Genomic DNA, 19,063 nt, shown 5'->3' on the forward strand with positions numbered 1-19,063 from the left:
GTTCCTGGATGGATGGGAGAAGTTGCTCTCGGGGGATGTGTTAGTACCATTCTTTATTCATGGCTGTGTTCTTAGGCAAAATTGTGAGTGAGCCCACTCCCTTGGCTGAGAAGCAACCCCACACATGAATGGTCTCAGGATGCTTTACTATTGGCATGACACAGGACTGATGGTAGCGCTCACCTTGTCTTCTCCGGACAATCTTTTTTTCCGGATGCCCCAAACAATCGGAAATCGGAAAGGGGATTCATCAGAGAAAATGACTTTACCCCAGTCCTCAGCAGTCCAATCCCTGTACATTTTCCAGAATATCAGTCTGTCCCTGATGTTTTTCATGGAGAGAAGTAGCTTCTTTGCTGCCCTTCTTGACACATGGCCATCCTCCATCCATCCTCAAAAATAGTAATATTTAACATTCATGGAAATACAAGTGTCATACAAGCGTCATACCTCAGTTAAAAGCGTAACTTCTTGTTAATCCAGCCACTGTGTCAGATTTCAAAAAGGCTTTACGGCGAAAGCACAACATGCGATTATCTGAGGACAGCGCCCAGCGGACAAAAGCATTAAAAACATTTTCCAACCAGGCAGATGAGCCACGAAGGTCAGAAATAGCGATAAAATAAATCACTTACCTTTGAAGATCTTCTTCTGTTGGCACTCCAAAAGGTCCCAGCTACATCACAAATGGTCATTTTGTTCGATAAAGTCCTTCTTTATATCCCCAAAATCTCAGTTTACCTGGCGCGCTTCATTCAATAATCCACTGATTTCCCTCCTTCAAAATGCATACAAAATGAATCCTCCTCTGTCAAAGTTGCTTCTTCTGGCACGATGGAAGAGCTTGGCCTTTGCTCACTTGACCCACTAAAAGCTGCTGCTGGCGATGATAAACCTACATCCTCTTCTGGTCCCACTACATTGCTTGTGCTAGCAATGGCTGCACTTGAACTGCATTTGAAAAAGGAATCTAATTTAACTAACTTTGATACCTCTTCTGCTTTCTCATTTTTGGGCTTACTCTTTTGGGCTCCACTTTTGTGTTGATACATTGATGATTTTTAAATCCGTAATTTTCTATTCTCGACTTTCTCTCTCTCTCTATTTTCAGCCGTTGCCTCTTGATAGCTAGCTCAACTGTTGCTTAAAACGATGACAGAAACAACAACGCTTTGGAGAGTATTTGCACAATGAATCCCAGAATGCATTTCATTATTTTAACATGGTATTGAAACTATTGAATATCAATACAGTAAAATATCATGCTGACTTAAGTAGTGGCAAAAAAAACATTTTGTTGGTGAAACCATCAGTGGGATCATTTATCATATTGCCTACGTTAACTTCATTGGGATAGGGGTAGAATTTTCACTTTTGGATTAAAAGGGTGCCCAGGGTAAACTGCCTGCTACTCAGTCCCAGATGCTAATATATGCATATTATTAGTAGTATTGGATAGAAAACACTCTGATGTTTCTAAAACTGTTTGGATGCTGTCTGTGAGTATAACAGAACTCATTTGGCATGCAAAAACCTGAGAAAAAATCCAACCAGGAAGTGGGAAATCTGAGGTTGGTCGTTTTTCAACAAAGTTATCTAATGAAGGTAAACAAATAGTTGCTTACTGGAAAATACTCGTTCAAACACACACAGTCACGCTGTCCACACCATTATGGCTATTAGCAGGTAGCTGGAGAATTCTATCGTCAAATGTATTTTTTAGTTAGGTTGGCTGTATCACAACCGGCCGTGATTGGTTGCAATTTCAGTTTAATCCACCAGAAAAGACTAAACAAATAATACAACAAAAAGTATTATTATCTATCACATCCGGCCATGATTGGGAGTCCCATAGGGCGGTGCACAATTGGCCCAACGTTTCTCTCCCTCTAAAAACAGAAATAAATGTTTTGGTCTTTACAAATATTATTTTGGGCTTTACTCAGATTACAATCGCTCACTTTAGTTTTTTTTTGTTTTTAACGAAATAACCTCCAAAATATCATTATATATTATCAAGTTGATGGCACAGTCATATAGCCGGCACGTACCTAAAGCTGAGTGACTCACTCATTCATGGCTTTGGATCAAAATAAATAAGTACCAAAATTCTTCCTGGTAGTCTCTGATAAAGAAATGTTTTGGTTATCCTGACACTTTTATGCAGGGTTAAATTAATCTGTGGCCACCAGTCAGATTTTGACAGCAATGCTAAAAAAAATGACAGATGCATTCAAAATGAGAGGCTACAAGGACAAAACTCTTGATGATGCAATGATGAAAATATCTCAAAAACCAAGAGAGGAATTACAAAAAACTTAAATAAAGAAGAAAAATAACAACGCAACCATCTTTTGCACTAAGTACACCAAGGGTTGGGTGAAAATGAAAGAAATCCTGAAAAAGCACAGGCATATTCTGTAATCATTGCAAAAAATCGCACACCTCTTCAGAGAGGTGGTGGTCTATAAGCGTGGTGGCAATATTAGAGATTAGGGGCACGTCAGATCTCACCGGACTGAGCCTACTCAGACACTCTAGACACCTATCTCAAATGGGAACTACAAATGTGGCTATTGTGCACAGTGCGATAGCACTATAAAAATGTCTTTCTTCAGACACCCACATACAGGTCGAAAGATCGCTGTTACAGGTGTCATCTCATGCAAGACCTAGGGAGTAATCCATCTCATCACCTGTTCATGCGGAAAAGCCTACATAGGACTAACAGAAAGACAATTAAAACAACGCATAGCTGAACACCGCAGCTCAATCAGGTGTAAGAACATTGACTACCCAGCAACAGCTCACTTTGTTGAAGCTAACCATCCCATCTCCTCCCTCAAATACACAGGCATTGAGCATGTTGCTCTACCAAGGAGAGGAGGTAACATCGAGATCCTACTACTACAAAGGGAGGCTTACTGGATATCCTATCTAAAAACACTGACCCCTGGTGGTCTGAATATTGACTTTGATCTCAGGCCCTTATGAACAAATTTTTCCTTTATGAACAAGTCTTATAAATTGAAAAATTATTTTTACAGCTTATTAGCGTACACCTAATATGTTCCCCCTGTTGATGATGCTCATTATATTTTAAGGTTGAACCAAAAGATTACATGTAATAAAAATTACATGAAAACGAAATAATTATTTGAAATTGAATGAAACAATAATTTATGTTGATGCCAATATGATGTACAATATTCCATTATGTTACTATATGATAACAATAGCGTAATATATTTAATATGCCATATACTATTTTTTAACAGTTTCACAAATTAATTTTAATTAACTTAATCATTATGACACACCCCTCACTATTGTCATTGGTTACACTAATTGCACTGTTTGTCTACATAACCTGGTTCAAGTATTCATGACATTACCCTGAGGAAGGCACAGTGATGCCGAAACGTTGGTAAATACCCATTAAATTGCTGGGAGTTTATACATGGAGTGTGTTACTTTCTTTATTTTGATAGGTTATCCTGACATGGACACCATGTACAGTATTATAATAGCCCTCCCGATTGGCGCAGCGGTCTAAGACACTGCATATATGTAATTATTGTCATTCACGTCATTGGATTTTTTTCCCCCCGATATACTGTGGGCCTACCGTAGGCGACATGAGTCTCACTAGTGTTGAGTAATGTGCTGTTAAAAGTTGTGTAGGTCTTATCTATTTAAAGAGCAGCTCTAGACCCCAGGTGGTCAACTATTTTAGCACCGTTTTGCGCTGCTCTGAGACAAGCATGGAGACTGATCTTGATAAATTAATGAGATTTTTATTTTCACTGAACCTCCGCTTGGGTGTTGGTTAGACAATTATTATACAATTAGGGTGTGTAAATGTCATGCTCTTAGTACTGTAGCCTACTCCCGACTGTCACATTGTACTGCAAAAACCCAGGGGGGTTTTCGTCTTTCTTGGAATAGAAACACCATAATATTATTCAAATTAATTAAGCAAAATTTCTTAGAATCAGTCCCATATACTATGTTCTTACAAAAAAAGGTTTTACATTCTCAAATGCAGACACAATTGAAGGCTATCAAATGCTTCTCAAAGATTCCCTCTGATAGTCAAACTAGCACTTACTTGCATTAATGGCAACAATGGCTGACACTTAAATAACGTGCCATAGAATTCTGCGGCACCATGCAAGCTGTGCTGCAGTACGCTGCAATTTTTAAAGGACGAACCACTGTAGCTGTTCTGGAAAGAGCAAATAACTTGAGAGGTACGTATATCTTTCTCAACGAGGACTATTCTCAAGCTGTGCGCCTGAGTTCAAATATTTCACGTCGAGCCCTAGATTTCCACAGTCAAACAGCCAAGCTGAGAGAGCAGTTCAGATTGTAGAACCTGTTGAAAAACGCAACAGAGATCCTTACATAGCTCTACTTGAGTACAGAAACAGTAGGTCTCATCTGCACAGCTACTAATGGGAAGGAGGCTGAAGACAAAGTTCAGACATCAACGAGATTGTTAAAGCCAGGACTCTATCAGCATGTCAAGTATTGTCACAATTTTTTTAAACCTTTATTTAACTAAGCAAGTCAGTTAAGAACAAATTCTTATTTTCAATGACGGCCTAGGAACAGTGGGTTAACTGCTTGTTCAGGGGCAGAACAACAGATTTATACCTTGTCAGCTTAGGGATTTGATCTTGCAACCTTTCGGTTACTAGTCCAAAACTCTAACCACTAGGCTACTCTGCCACCCTGACCTACACAACAAGCAGACAACAGAGACAAAAACACTACTTTGACCAAGGCACATGTAAGCTTTCGGCCATGAAGGAAGGATAACCAGTCAGGATCAGACAAGATAACAAATGGCAACCAGCAACTGTACTTGGAATACATGACCAGCCAAGTTCATACATAGTACAAACACCAAACGAGAGAATCTACAGAAGGAACACCAGTTAAAAACACATGAAATAACACACACACAGAGAAACCATAATGGATGTACCTTATCCGGTGGAAAGAGAACCTGAAACAAGTGTCAGCCAGAAAACTACTCACCCGTGTGTTCTCCAACACCAACAACACCAAAGCAAACAATAGAAACCAACAATGTAAACACTGACACAACAGTGAATGCAACTTGTTATAGAAGACCTATCAGAATGCCAAAACATTACCAGCACAGAAAGACTATACTGAAAATGATGTCAGTGTTTATAGTTCAAACAAACTATTGAGAAAAAAGTTTTTTAAAAACATTAATAATAACATGACAATTGGGATATCTATGTTATGAAGAAAAAAGCTATGTTTATTGTTTGCACTGTGAAACACTGAGTTGAAAGAAAACATTGTTTTGAAAAAAAATTATCTAAAGAAAGGGAGATGTCATGTACTCTATGTACATGTACTTACCTGGAGTGCCTGAAGGTGGCGCTGTAAATACCTACTGCATGTGATCATCTGTACTTGCACTTGACCCATGACATCACATGAACATTGTTCTTTTACCCATATCCCTGCCTCAGTGTGCTAATATATTACAAGGACAATCACATCATAACTTTTTAGAGCCAACATTGCTTTAGTAACTGTTTATGTTCACATCTCTCAAACATGCACATAGACTTTGGACAAAAGCGCACACACAAACAAGTCATACAGAGGCGTGGGGAGACCCAATCTTAATAACTGAGAGCCGGGCAATTCCATGTAAATTGTTCAAAGTAGTCATTGTGCATCACAGGAGGCTGCTGAGGTGAGGACAGCTCATAATAATGGCTGGAAAGGTGTAAATTGAATGACATCAAACACTGGAAACCATATGTTTGATTTATTTGATATCATTCCACGAATTCCGCTCCAGTCATTACCACAAGCCCGTCCTCCCCAATTAAGGTGCCAGCAACCTCCTGTGTTGTGCATAGAGTTGTATGGTTAGTTAAACTTTTAAATCAATGTTTTTTGTTTGGCATACATTTTAAAGTGAAAAATCTGAGTCTCAGCGTAATTCCGTTACTGCCAAATTACCCAGCCATGTTCCCCGGAGATCTAATTGTGTACAAACTGTGAAGTAATGTGCTAGTCTGTTCCTGTTCCTGTTTACAGCAGCGGCGGCTGCTGCTGTTCAGAGGCCACCTGGGGTCTAGAGCTGGACCCCTTCTGGTTACTCATGAGGCACGTATCCCATGCTGCTAAACACTATCTAGGCTACATGCCGATGCTCCATCTTAAAAGCCCCCACAGTCTACTCCTTAGCGACTCAGCATATGGAGGAATGACCGTATAGTGCAGAAATGTATTCACAGTGCATTCTATTTCATGTGTAAAACTCCAGACAAAACAAAAATCAGTATATAGGCAAACGAGATAATTTCAACCAGGGGATTTCAGAGTTGTGTGTGTGTGTCCTTCCAGTTACTAGCAGCCGCAGCCCTTGTGCCCAGCGTCATTTAATTTCAATGAGCATGGTCTTAATGTGTAACGTCATTGTGCTTCACCAGCTGCAATAAAAAAATAGCTAGTTTATGATCTCACATCCCTGTTAGCTACCTCACAGGGTTGTAGCAATAGATTTGGAGGCTAATTGTCATGGGTTAATTATTGAATTTGTCATCCATATTAACTTGTGTCTAAGAATATGATAATGCAGAACGTCATAGTGGTTATGGGAATCTCTCCAAATAAATCAATGAAAAAGAAAATGTGTTAATGTATGACAGTCCATAACTATATTGATTTTGGATTAGAGACTAGATCTCTAATTAGAGACTATGTCTCTAAATCCCCAGATTCTGGGACTTGATTTACCTGTTTAAAATAATTGTTGTGGTAGTTGAACCACTTGATTGGTAGAAGTTATTTATATTCTTATTTCAGATTTGAGACGCAGAGAAGAAGAGGAAGACTTCATAAAACCTTAGAAGATATTTCTGATCCGATTTCAGATTGTAATAGCAGAAAATTAGATTAAGATTTCAAACACAAACTTGTTGTTGGGAAAGTGAATAGCAGAGTAGAAGAAGATTTTATACGCGCTAACTTTTTGTCTAACTTCTTGGGAAAGTGGACAGAATTTCATTTTTTTTTTTTAATTGGAGATGTTTATTTTATGCTGTTACTAAAACAGCTATATTTGTAAGAATGGAAATATTTATTTTGATTCTGATTTCATATTTCAATTGCAGAGAAGTAGCGTAAGATTTCATATAAATAACTGTTTGTCTAACTTGTTTGGAAAGTGGTCAAAGTAGCTGGTTTGTATCAAAAGTTGCATTGTTCATAGTGAATGGAATGTTGGAAGTCATGTGACGTTTTAATAATGTGGAGCAGTAGAATGTTTAAAAAAGTCACATTAAAGTGAATGAAGATGGACAAATGTCATGCCCTGGTCTAAGTATTTTGTGTTTTTCTTCATGTATTGGGTCAGGCCAGGGTGTTGCATGGGGTTTTTGTATTGTGGTGTGTTTTGTCTTGGGGTTTTGGTGTGTATGTATTGGGATTGTAGCTAGTGGGGTTATCTAGCAAAGTCTATGGCTGTCTGGAGTGGTTCTCAATCAGAGGCAGGTGTTTATCGTTGTCTCTGATTGGGAACCATATTTAGGCAGCCATATTCTTTGAGTTTGTCGTGGGTGATTGTCCTTAGTGTCCTTGTTCCTATCGTTAGTTTTCACAAGTATAGGCTGTTTCGGTTTTCGTTTCGTTCATTACGTTCTTTGTTTTGTAGAGTTTGTGTTAATTCGTGTATACGTTTTGTTGATTAAACATGGATCGCAATCTACACGCTGCATTTTGGTCCGACTATCCTTCACACCTAGAAAACCGTAACAGAATCACCCACCACCAACGGACCAAGCAGCGTGTCAACAGGCAGGAGCAGCCCAAAGAGGAGATGCGCTATAAGGATTTCTGGACATGGGAGGAAATCCTAAACGGAGAAGGACCCTGGGCTCAGCCTGGAGAATATCGCCGCCCCAAAGAAGAACTGGAGGCGGCGAAAGCGGAGAGGCGCCGGTATGAGGAGGCAGCACGGCGACTCGGAAATAAGCCTGAGAGTCAGCCCCAAAAATTTATTGGGGGGGGGCTCAGGGAGAGTGTGGCAGAGTCAGGAGTCAGACCTGAGCCAACTCTCCCTGTTTATCGTGAGGAGCCAAGGAGGAGACCAGAACCAGAGCCGGTGTTGGAGGTGAGCGAAACAGAGACTGTGAAGGAGTTAATGGGGAAATTGGAGGAGAGAGAAATGAGGGAGTTGCTGTGTTGGTGCTTTTTGCATGGAATTCGCCCGATGGAACGTGTCAGGGATTTGATGGCACCTGGGTTAGCGCTCCATACTGGTCCTGAGGTGCGTGTTAGTCGGCTGGTGAAGTTGGTGCCAGCCTCACGCACCAGGCCTCCTGTGCACATCCCTAGCCTTGCACGTCCTGTGCCAGCACTGCTCTCAAGATCTCCAGTACGCCTTCACGGTCTAGCCCATCCTGTGCCACCTCCACACTCCAGCCCTCCGGTAGCAGCTCCCCGCACCAGGCTTCCTGTGCGTGTTCTTGGTTCAGTACCACCAGTACCAGCACCACGCATCAGGCCTACAGTGCGCCTCGCCTCTCCAGCGCTGCCGGAGCCTTTCTCCTCTCCTGCGCTGCCGGAGTCTCCCATCTGTTCAGCGCTGCCGGAGCCTTTCTCCTCTACAGCGCTGCTGGAGTCTCCCGCCTGTTCAGCGCAGCCAGAGCCTTTCTCCTCTACAGCGCTGCTGGAGTCTCCCGCCTGTTCAGTGCAGCCAGAGCCTCTCTCCTCTCCTGCGCTGCCGGAGTCTCCCACCTGTTCAGCGCAGCCAGAGCTGCCAGCCTGCATGGAGCAGCCAGAGATGCCAGCCTGCATGGAGAAGCCAGAACTGCCAGCCGGCATGGAGCAGCCAGAGCTGTCAGTCTGCATGGAGCAGCCAGAGCTGCAAGCCTGCATGGAGCAGCCAGAGCTGTCAGTCTGCATGGAGCAGCCAGAGCTGTCAGTCTGCAAGGAGCTGTCAGTCTGCAAGGAGCTGTCAGTCTGCACGGAGCTGTCAGTCTGCAAGGAGCTGCCAGTCTGCAAGGAGCCGCCAGAGCTGTCAGCCTACATGGAGCAGCCAGAGCCGCCAGTCAGCGTGGAGCAGCCAGAGCCGCCAGTCAGCATGGAGCAGCCAGATCTTTCAGTCTGCCAGGATCTGCCAGTCGGCCAGACTCTTCCAGATCTGCCAGTCGGCCAGACTCTTCCAGATCTGCCAGTCGGCCAGACTCTTCCAGATCTGCCAGTCGGCCAGACTCTTCCAGATCTGCCAGTCGGCCAGACTCTTCCAGATCTGCCAGTCGGCCAGACTCTTCCAGATCTGCCAGTCAACCAGACTCTTCCAGATCTGCCAGTCAGCCGGGATCTTCCAGATCTGCCAGTCAGCCGGGATCTGCCAGAACTGCCAGTCGGCCGGGATCCGCCAGTCAGCCAGGATCTGCCAGTCAGCCAGGATCTGCTGAAACCACCAGCCAGCCAGGATCTGGTAGATCTACCTACCTGCCTGAGCTTTCTCTCACTCCCAAGCTTTCTCTCACTCCCGAGCTTTCTCTCTCTCCCGAGCTTCCCCTCAGTCCCGATCTGCTCCTCAGTCCAGTGGGTTTCTGGGTGAGGACTACTAGGCCATGGTCGGTGGCGAGGGTGGACTATCCAGGGACGCGAGGAGAGGGGACTAAGACATTGACTGAGTGGGTTCCACGTCCCACGCCGGAGCCGCCACCATGGACAGACGCCCACCCGGACCCTCCCTATTGTTTTGAGGTGCGTTCGGGAGTCCGCACCTTGGGGGGGTTCTGTCACGCCCTGGTCTAAGTATTTTGTGTTTTTCTTCATGTATTGGGTCAGGCCAGGGTGTGGCATGGGGTTTTTGTATTGTGGTGTGTTTGTCTTGGGGTTTTGGTGTGTATGTATTGGGATTGTAGCTAGTGGGGTTATCTAGCAAAGTCTATGGCTGTCTGGAGTGGTTCTCAATCAGAGGCAGGTGTTTATCGTTGTCTCTGATTGGGAACCATATTTAGGCAGCCATATTCTTTGAGTTTGTCGTGGGTGATTGTCCTTAGTGTCCTTGTTCCTATCGTTGTTAGTTTTCACAAGTATAGGCTGTTTCGGTTTTCGTTTCGTTCATTACGTTCTTTGTTTTGTAGTGTTTGTTTTAATTCGTGTTTACGTTGTTCATTAAACATGGATCGCAATCTACACGCTGCATTTTGGTCCGACTCTCCTTCACACCTAGAAAACCGTAACAACAAAAAAGCACAAAAAGCTTAATAGTTTAAAAAGTATAAAACATAACAAAAAGTTGTGTAAGCACACTATTCCAGACAGGTCTATACATTTTAAAGTGTGAATTACATTTTTTTGGTTAAATGGTGTAAAAGGAGCAGGCTGTTAAATAATAACAAGTCAGAAATATGACAAAGATTTAGAATGGGACATTTGCTATTGCAAGTCCCATTAATTACATAAAAAATAAAAAGTTGCATGACTGATAGTACTATATCAACTGGAATGTGTGGCCAGAAATAGTCAAGCATTACACAATACAAGTATTGAAAATTAATAGCATGACTGATTGTAGGAGTCATTCTAAAAATAATCTGCCACGGCATAAATGGAAGTGTCAGTCATTGGGATGACTGCTTGATGACCGCCTGAGTGTTAAACTTCTCATTCTTTATCAGCTTCCCAGTTGTTCTTATCATGGAGACAGAAAGTGCTCACTTTCCTAAAGAAAAAAATAATATATACACTGTTTAAATATGCTATATATTGTCAGTGGCTTAACAAACGTAAAAACTTTTATGCAACTGTTTCACGGGTGTTGAAGCTGTGCTATATGGCTGCCCTTAACACCTGCCTGCTTAACCCAGAAGCGACCAATGAGCCGGAGGAAACACTGTTCAACTGACGACGGAGGTCAGCCTGCAGGCGCCTGGCCCACCACAAAGAGTCGCTAGAATGCTATGAGCAAAGTAAAGCCCCCCCCCCGGCCAAACCCTCCACTAACCAGGACGACGCTTGGCCAATTGTACGCCGCCCTATGGGACTCGCCATCACGGCCGGTTGTGATACAGCCCAGGATCAAATCTGGGTCTGTAGTAACACCTCTAGCACTGCGATGTAGTGTCTTAGACCGCTGCACCATTCAGGAGGCCCATAAGTGCTGTCTTTTGATAAGCATGCAGCATCGCTGCACAGTTCGCAGCATCAGCACCATGAGGAGGTTGATTGGGAAATAGCCTGGTCTCACAGCCTAAGCAGCGTCGTCCGGGTTTGGCCGGGGTAGGCCATCATTGTAAATAAGAATTTGTTCTTAACTGACTTGCCTAGTTAAATAAAGGTCTCCAGGCCCATCCCCAGCCGCAGCTTTTGTGGCGCGATGGGTAACGATGCTTCGAGGGTGGCTGTTGTCGATGTGCGCAGAGGGTCCCTGGTTCGAGCCCAGGTTGAGGAGAGGGATGGAAGTTATACTGTTACATTGATGCTGTTGACCTGGATCACTGGTTGCTGCTGAAAAGGAGGTCGTCAAAAGGGTGGTGAGTGTAACCGATGCGAAATGGTTAGCGGGGTGCTCGCTAATAGTGTTTCAATCGGTGACGTCACTCGCTCTGAGACCTTCAAGTAGTTGTTCCCCTTGCTCTGCAAGGGCTGTGGCTTTTGTGGAGCGATGGGTAACAATGTATCGAGGGTGGCTGTTGTCGATGTGTGCAGAGGGTCTCTGGTTCAAGCCCAGGTAGGCGCGAGGAGAGGGAAGGAAGCTATACTGTTACAGTTACATAAGACAGAAGGTTACTTAAGGCAAAAACAAAAGTAGGGTGGTAGGGTTGGCGTGTAACGCGAAGGTCTCGCAACCCAAAGGTTGCATATTCAAATTTCATCACGAACAACTTTAGCATTTTAGCAACTTTGCACCTACTTACTACTTTTATCTACTTTGCAACTACTTAAAATGTTAGCTAAGTCTTCCCCTAACTTTAACCTAACTCCTAACCTTAACCCTAACCCCTGGCTTAAGTAACGTTAGCTACCTAGCTAACAGCCACAACAAATGTGTAACATACAGTGGGGCAAAAAAGTATTTAGTCAGGCACCAATTGTGCAAGTTCTCCCATTTAAAAAGATGAGAGGCCTGTAATTTTCATCATAGGTACACTTCAAATATGGCAGACAAAATGAGAAAAAAAAATCCAGAAAATCAAAAAATTGAAGGATTTTTAATGAATTTATTTGCAAATTATGGTGGAAAATAAGTATTTCGTCAATAAAAAGAGATTATCTCAATACTTTGTTATATACCCTTTGTTGGCAATGACAGAGGTCAAACGTTTTCTGTAAGTCTTCACAAGGTTTTCACACACTGTTGCTGGTATTTTGACCCATTCCTCCATGCAGATCTCCTCTAGAGCAGTGATGTTTTGGGGCTGTTGCTGGGCAACACGGACTTTCAACTCCCTCCAAAGATTTTCTATGGGGTTGAGATCTGGAGACTGGGGCCACTCCAGGACCTTGAAATGCTTCTTACGAAGCCACTCCTTCGTTGCCCGGGCGGTGTGTTTGGGATCATTGTCATGCTGAAAGACCCAGCCATGTTTCATCTTCAATGCCCTTGCTGATGGAAGGAAGTTTTCACTCAAAATCTCACAATACATGGCCCCATTCATTCTTTCCTTTACACGGATCAGCCGTCCTGGTCCCTTTGCAGATAAAAAACAGCCCCAAAGCATGATGTTTCCACCCCCATGCTTCACAGTAGGTATGGTGTTCTTTGGATGCAACTCAGCATTTTTTGTCCTCCAAACACGACGAGTTGAGTTTTTACCAAAAAGTTATATTTTGGTTTCATCTGACCATATGACATTCTCCCAATCTTCTTCTGGATCATCCAAATGCTCTAGCAAACTTCAGACGGGCCTGGACATGTAGTGGCTTAAGCAGGGGGACACGTCTCGCACTGCAGGATTTGAGTCCCTGGCGGCGTAGTGTGTTACTGATGGTAGGCTTTGTTACTTTGGTCCCAGCTCTCTGCAGGTCATTCACTAGGTCCCCCCGTGTGGTTCTGGGATTTTTGCTCACCGTTCTTGTGATCATTTTGACCCCACGGGGTGAGATCTTGTGTGGAGCCCCAGATAGAGGGAGATTATCAGTGGTCTTGTATGTCTTCCATTTCCTAATAATTGCTCCCACAGTTGATTTATTCAAACCAAGCTGCTTACCTATTGCAGATTCAGTCTTCCCAGCCTGGTGCAGGTCTACAATTTTGTTTCTGGTGTCCTTTGACAGCTCTTTGGTCTTGGCCATAGTGGAGTTTGGAGTGTGACTGTTTGAGGTTGTGGACAGGTGTCTTTTATACTGATAACAAGTTCAAACAGGTGCCATTAATACAGGTAACGAGGTGGAGGACAGAGGAGCCTCTTAAAGAAGAAGTTAAAGGTCTGTGAGAGCCAGAAATCTTGCTTGTTTGTAGGTGACCAAATACTTATTTTCCACCATCATTTGCAAATAAATTCATTTAAAATCCTACAATGTGATTTTCTGGAGAAAAAAAATCTCATTTTGTCTGTCATAGTTGAAGTGTACCTATGATGAAAATTACAGAACTCTCTCATCTTTTTAAGTGGGAGAATTTGCACAATTGGTGGCTGACTAAATACTTTTTTTGCCCCACTGTATATGGTTCGCAAATTCGTAACATTGTAAGAAATTGCAATTCGAAACATATCATACAAACTGATGAGGGACGTCCACACCGTAATAAAAACAATACGAAACATAACATTTCATACTAATTGGAGTGTGCCGGTTTTTACATCTAACAGGTTTCCTGAATAAAAGGGGATGTTTGTTGAGTGAGGATTTAGATCTTATAGCATTTAAGAGATTGCTTTTGATTTGGTAGAGTGAGTTGTGATGTTGTTGGACGGTGTGCCAAAAAGTTCATAGTCTACATCTGAACATGCCACTGGTTATTCTGCATTCATATGACATTTTCTCATCTGCCTGCATTTGGCTATTAAATATAAAACGGAGTGAAGTAAAGAGCCTAGAGACAGAACATCTCAACCTGGACTCAGGGGTAAGGTGCGATGCTGTTTATTAGGCTATATAACTTTTTGCAACAGAGATATTGACGAAATTGTAGCACTCAGATTTACAAAAGTATAGGCTACTTCACGATGTGCTTCACTAGGCTGTTCAAACACAGTGCCGTGCGCGTCGTTTACAATAGGCGAGCATGGTAAATATCAATTTGACAGCAAACAGTTTCGAGCAGTCTAGTCTATCATAATGCGTACATTCTGGTGCATCGTTCTCCTTCACTTTATCAGCAAAAATCGGAAGTATTAGGCTATAAACATGAAATAACAGCACTATTAACCTAGTTAGATTTCATAGGCCATTCAATATAATTAACATGTGTTTGAAAAAAAGTTATTTTCGGATAAAGAATAGGCTACGATTCCCAAATAAACACATTATGCATCCAAAAGTAGTTATCAGCTTTACAAAATATTTCAGTGGGGAACAGAGAAAATTCATTAGTGAGCTCAACTCCCTGATAGACAACTCAAAATGGGTGAATTTACCTTATCAGCAAATTTCTCAAACGTAGAATCCCGTGACTTTTTCCACTCGACTGTTCACATTAGGGTGTAACTGCAAATATGACGCTATTTCTACTTAGTACTTTTTTCTAGGGAAATTCCAGCGCTCCTGTGTACCATCGGTTGTGCCTCGCGCGTCGAGTTCAGCTCGGGAGGGAATGAGAGGCGGAATTAAAGTATGCACAAGAGGATGGAACACGCGTGAGTGGGGGGCATAGTGGAGCGAATTAGAACGAGTTCATCTGATTTAAATCTAATGGGAGTCGTACATTCAGGGTTGGGTAGGTTGCTTTCTAAATATAACTCTTTACAGTTACTAGTTACCTGTCCAAAATTGTAATCGGTAACGTCACTTTTGTATTACCCATTCAGTTACTTTTAGATTACTATCTCCTTATGAGCCATTAGAAGAATAAATGTGTGTTACCAGTTCGACGAAATCTATTGCAGGATAAATCAATGTTAAAGTTTACATAGCTGGCTATATATGGATGTTAAAAGTTACTTTATGGGTTGTTAGGTAGGCTTATTCTAACCCATCACTTTCTACTACATGTAATAATAAAAATCAAAGTCTATCAGAATTACAGTCATTCCAATAAATATTATAGCCCTTGATCTTCAAGAATAGGATTTAGAAATAGGGAAGTATAGATTAGCCAAATTGTTTTACCTGAGCATAACCCAAAAACGAAGGATTTATTAGCCAGGCCTACTCTGTAGTTTATGATTTTGTTGTCATGGAGGACTGATTGAGCTCATTGATTCGAGTTGAAACATAAATGCTGAGCTCATGGAATGACATGCTTTGAGCACTACTGAAAAGTGTTATATACATGTGAAAAATTAATGCCATATGCTGCATTTGCTCTTGGCCTATTGTTTACCTTTTTGTTGGTGACACTTTGATATCTTGATAATATGCAGATGTTTAAAGGACAAATTCACAGATGAAACAAAAACAAAACGGGCCCCGCCTCTGTTTTGGTAAAATACTGAGGGATGGACCTGGAGAAATGCAACCACTCTCAGATGTTTTATTTAACCTTGCATCCATAGCTCTGTCTGTTAATGCTCCCGAGTGGCGCAGTGGTCTAAGGCACTGCATCTCAGTGCAAGAGGTGTCACTACAGTCCCTGGTTTGAATCCAGGCTGAATCACATCCGGCCATGATTGGGAGCCCCATAGGGCGGCACACAATTGACCCAGCATCGTCTGGGTTGGGCCATCATTGTAAATAAGAATTTGTTAAATATTTCTCCAGGCCCATCAGCATTTCACCAAAACAGAGGTGGGGCCCGTTTTGTTATTGTTTCATCTGTGAATTTGTCCTTTAAACAAGATATCAAAGTATTGCCCCTTTAAGTCTATCAAAAGTGTGCGAGTTTGAGCATGTGTCCATTAGGCCTATGGATTTAAAAAAAAATTGTTAGCATGAATTAGATTGAGCAATAAAAGTTCCACTTTTATTCTATAGGCTGGGATCCGCAATATGCAGCTGTTGCGAGAGCACATTTTTCACTGGCTGTCCACTGATTTAAAAAAACAATGATTTATAGGCAGCTTAAACTTCTTGAATTCAATCATTATTGGGTTCAAATAGACATTTAGATTTGTGAACAGCCATCCACAACAAGCACAATCCGTAAAGCGCAAATAGCTAAATGAGAGAGCAGCAGTGTGATTCACATCAATGCGCTATGTATATATCAATAATAAGTGATATCCGTATAGCCGTAGACTACACCACTACTGTCATCCTTTGTGTAAAGGACCCCTCTGTTAGTTTAGTTTTAAAATAGCATTCATCTGAAAAACATAGAAGATTGCTGCAGTTTGACAGGCTTTTAATGTTAATGTTTTCATCCTCCCAAGGGCCAGAAGTTAAGGATCTTTTTTTTTGTTTTGCTGCTGATTTACTACTATGTCCCCCCCATCCCCCGACCATGGCACCTATGAAATCATCACAAATGAAGACACATAGATTCTATCAAAAAATGTTGACCTGGTATAGGATGTCCACCCAGTCGGTGAAAATGTGAGTGAGTCGGTGAGTCGGTGAAAATGTGCTTTGCTGATGAAATTTCACTTATGTTATAAAATACATTTTACCAAGACAAATATGATCATTCATATTATGAATAGTTCAGTGGGTTTTTTTCTAACATAGTTACAATATATCCAAAAAGTTGGATTTTGTAACCTAATAAATCCGATAATAAGCACAGAACTCTGTTGACATAGCAGTGTAGGTTTCTCGTAACAACTTTTAAGAATTAGACATTGTGTTCGTTGTCCTCAAAGTTGTTTCCACAGGTCGCAAAAAGCTAAATTAACATGACGAGCTGAATTAAATGTAAAAGGATTTGAAAATAAAAAGCTTGGTATACACTCACTGTTCCGTTGACATTTCACAGAGATATGCTTGTTTTTGTGAGAAATCTTGGAAAAATAATAGGAATTTCTAATTCATATGAAAAGTGTATACGAAAATACTACGTCATGTCTCAAAATAGATATCCATTTTACCTCTATATTGTTTTATGTCCTGTGGATTTTATGTCCCCCTGAACATCATGGAGCCGCCACACAAGGCCACGTTGGCCATCAAGGCCTCCTGCCACTCTTGGACGCACTTCTGCAGGCTTTTCATGACCAGGATGTGAACTCCGGGCTGCAACATCCCTGCGTCGGATGGACAGAAGAGGATCTCAGGGCTACGGAAGCACTCGTTGCCCAGGGTAATGTGTTGGTATCAGGGAGTTGATAGTCTAGAGGTATGCCTCGGACCTCGGCTCCACCTGAAAGTCATCAGAGATGTAGCAGCTCTGCCTCTTCATCTCCTGCACAGAGGTCTTCTGATGGAGATCACTGCCATGTCCAACTTTGTCCAGTAGTTTGCACTGATAGGTGCACACTTTCCAGCCAGGTCCATCTGAAAGGTGGCATGTGGAAAGCAGTAGCCTTTGCACACTGGAGAGACAGAGGTGGAGCCAGCCCCAGAGTCCACCACTAGACCAGTAACCAGTCCATAAGAATACATAGACAACATCACCAGGGGCCCAAATCCATTCGAACGAGAGTTCAGCTGTCTTTTCTCGGGTGGAGATGGGAGAGAAGGCTGGGTCAGTCATCAGGGTGCCATGCTCTTCAGGGCAGACCAGTAGCTCCTCATAGAGCACATGGCTCCACAACTTCTACAGGAAATCTCAGTCACTTATCATTCCACTGGTGATGGACCTCTTGAGAATTAGATCGCCCTTGCAGGGAATGTTGTTTCCAAAAAATGTCTGGTCCTTTGTGGGCAGTCCAGCCACTGACCTCAGCACTGTATGGGGCTTCTCATCTCCATAGAAGCCAGCTTTGATTGAGCCTTATCCTGTGTCGATTACAATAGCCACATTGTGCTTGAAGTTCTTACCGCTATCCACTGCAGTCATTCTTGGACAAAGTCTGTATTTCTTTGAACAATGAAAAGCATAAGTTATTTTTCTAGTCGTCCCCAAGCATGTTCTGGAACAACAAACTCTTATGAATATGAGACGAATGGTCAGAAGAACTGCTTTATTACTTGAAAAACATGTTTGTCACAAAACCTGTGAAATCACAATGGCACCAATGGCCTTGTAGCATCACCACCGTGCTCCAGTCTGGGTTACTATGGCAACGGATGATCACAGGGTTATTTCTCAGTATTTGAGAATATTAGATGACAAGGACAACTTGTGTCTCTCACACACACACACAATTTTGGCTCCCTGTCAGACATACTGTGCCCACAAAAGGTTGCACTCCAAGAAACCATGAACGGTGTGTCAGAGATATCTCTCAGAGTCATTCAATCCTCATCTTTGAAAATCTATTTTTATAGAATCCTTTATCTCTCTTTGGTGCAGGCCTGGTAAATATTTGTTTTCTCTGAGTGTCTTTTCCAGGGGGAGATACAGCCACATGAAATTGTATGATTCCGTGAGTTGAGCCATCATTACCTAAGCCTCTCCAACATCTATAACGGGAGAGAGGATGAATGTTGCCATCCAAACTCATCATAGCACAGGATATTTGATGACCAGTAGTATCATTGAACTGCTGTTAACCTAGAGGTGAAATGTTTCTGCGTCCAGTCATAGCTGCAGGAAGATGTTTGGGAGTGGGGGCGTGTCATTTTTTGTGTGACAGCTATATCGTCCGCTAACACAGGACTAGTTAACGTTTTTATTTTTTTATTCTTCTTTTTTTAGCCGCACCCCTACTTCCCATGACTATGCATCCAGTACACATCATCCCTCACTATGTGATTAAGATAAGGACAGATAATAGAGGCAGCATTGCCTGTATGGACCAGTTTGAACTGGATTCATCACATGCGATAAACAAGGCAAGAGAGTGGTTCCAGTTGTAAACATTATTCTGTATTACAGTACAGTAACACAGAAAGTAGG

At 42.3% G+C, this 19,063-nt stretch overlaps 1 protein-coding gene across 3 annotated transcripts in view; it reads right to left on the bottom strand.

Annotated features, from left to right (window-relative positions):
- The window catches only part of LOC112220078 (caM kinase-like vesicle-associated protein), a 96,459-nt gene extending 81,598 nt beyond the window's left edge, over positions 1–14,861 (bottom strand). For 2 of the 3 annotated variants that reach the window (XM_024381694.2, XM_024381688.2), the window contains exon 1: positions 14,604–14,861. The gene's annotated coding sequence lies outside the window, so the exon portion shown is untranslated. The remainder of the gene's footprint in view (positions 1–14,603) is intronic. The other variant, XM_024381677.2, reaches the window with a different exon arrangement.
- Positions 14,862–19,063: the final 4,202 nt, after the last annotated feature.

Source organism: Oncorhynchus tshawytscha, linkage group LG02 (genome assembly GCF_018296145.1).
Source record: "Oncorhynchus tshawytscha isolate Ot180627B linkage group LG02, Otsh_v2.0, whole genome shotgun sequence".
NCBI classification, from domain to species: domain Eukaryota; kingdom Metazoa; phylum Chordata; class Actinopteri; order Salmoniformes; family Salmonidae; genus Oncorhynchus; species Oncorhynchus tshawytscha.